This window comes from Corvus brachyrhynchos, unplaced genomic scaffold (genome assembly GCF_000691975.1).
Source record: "Corvus brachyrhynchos isolate BGI_N302 unplaced genomic scaffold, ASM69197v1 scaffold47, whole genome shotgun sequence".
Lineage (NCBI taxonomy): Eukaryota > Metazoa > Chordata > Aves > Passeriformes > Corvidae > Corvus > Corvus brachyrhynchos.
This window is the reverse complement of record NW_008239292.1, coordinates 992,217-993,255: the sequence shown is the minus strand read 5'-3', so window position 1 is coordinate 993,255 and position 1,039 is coordinate 992,217.

The following is a 1,039-nucleotide window of genomic DNA, read 5'->3' as shown; positions in this document are numbered from 1 at the left end:
GCGCGGGGCCGGCGCCGGGGGGTTCCGCGCCCCGCCCGGGGCTCCGGCGCTGCTCCGGCGCTATCGCGGGGGCTGCAGGAGGCGCCGAGATAAAAATACCCGGGCAGCGCCCTCGGAGGGAGGGGAGGCACCGGCTCGGCCTTGGAGACGCAGCAAAGAGACCAAAAAGCGCAGCAGAGGTTGGGGTTTTGTGCTGGCTTTTAATTAAAAGTGTCCAGAAATGGAAAGGCTCAAACAGGATTCCAAAGGTCTGGAAAAGCCGCGGGTTCCGCTCCGTGCCAGGGCGGCCGCCCTGGGAGTGCCACGTTGTGCCTGGGCCGGGGTCAGAGTCCCTAAAGCTGGAAATTTCCCTTCTTTTGGTAAAATTCCGTCCCAGAGTAGAGCGCGAGGCGTTTCTGGGACCTTCCCGGGCTCCCCAGTGCCAGAGGCGCCGACCCGGCCCCACGGGGCCGCCGGCCTCTCCTGGGGATTGTCAGGGAATTCTGTCAGGGAATTCTCTCAGGGAATTCTTTCATCACCTGCTCCCCCCGGCACTCGCCGGCTCTGGGATGCGCTCCCCGCTCCCCGGCCCGGCGGGGGCTGCTCCTCCCGGGGATTTCCCCCCTCTGGAGCCGCTCCAGCCTCGCTCTCCGCGGGGCCGAGCGGGAGACTCCAAAGGGCGAATTCCCCACGGCCTCCGGCCCCCTTCCCACCGGGATCCGGCGGGCAAAGATCATCCCAGGCTCATCCCAGGCTCATCCCAGGCTCACCCCAGCGCCAGGAGTTTGGCAGGGGCGCTCCCGGTGATTTTCCACTGCGGAGAGCCCCGGGAGCAGGCGAGGACAGAGCCCGGGATGGGCGCTCCGGGCAGCTCCTGAGTGGCCGCGGGAGCCTCTTCCCGGCCCTTGGACTCGCGTGGATTCCCCCGAGGCCGGGACAGCCCCGCGCTGCTCCGCCCTCCCCAGGTTTGTCCCGGATTTTGGGATTGCGGCGGCGCTGTCCCCGCGTGTCGCTCCCGCCCCAAAGCAGCAGCCCAAAGGTTGGGAAGGGCCCGGCAGAT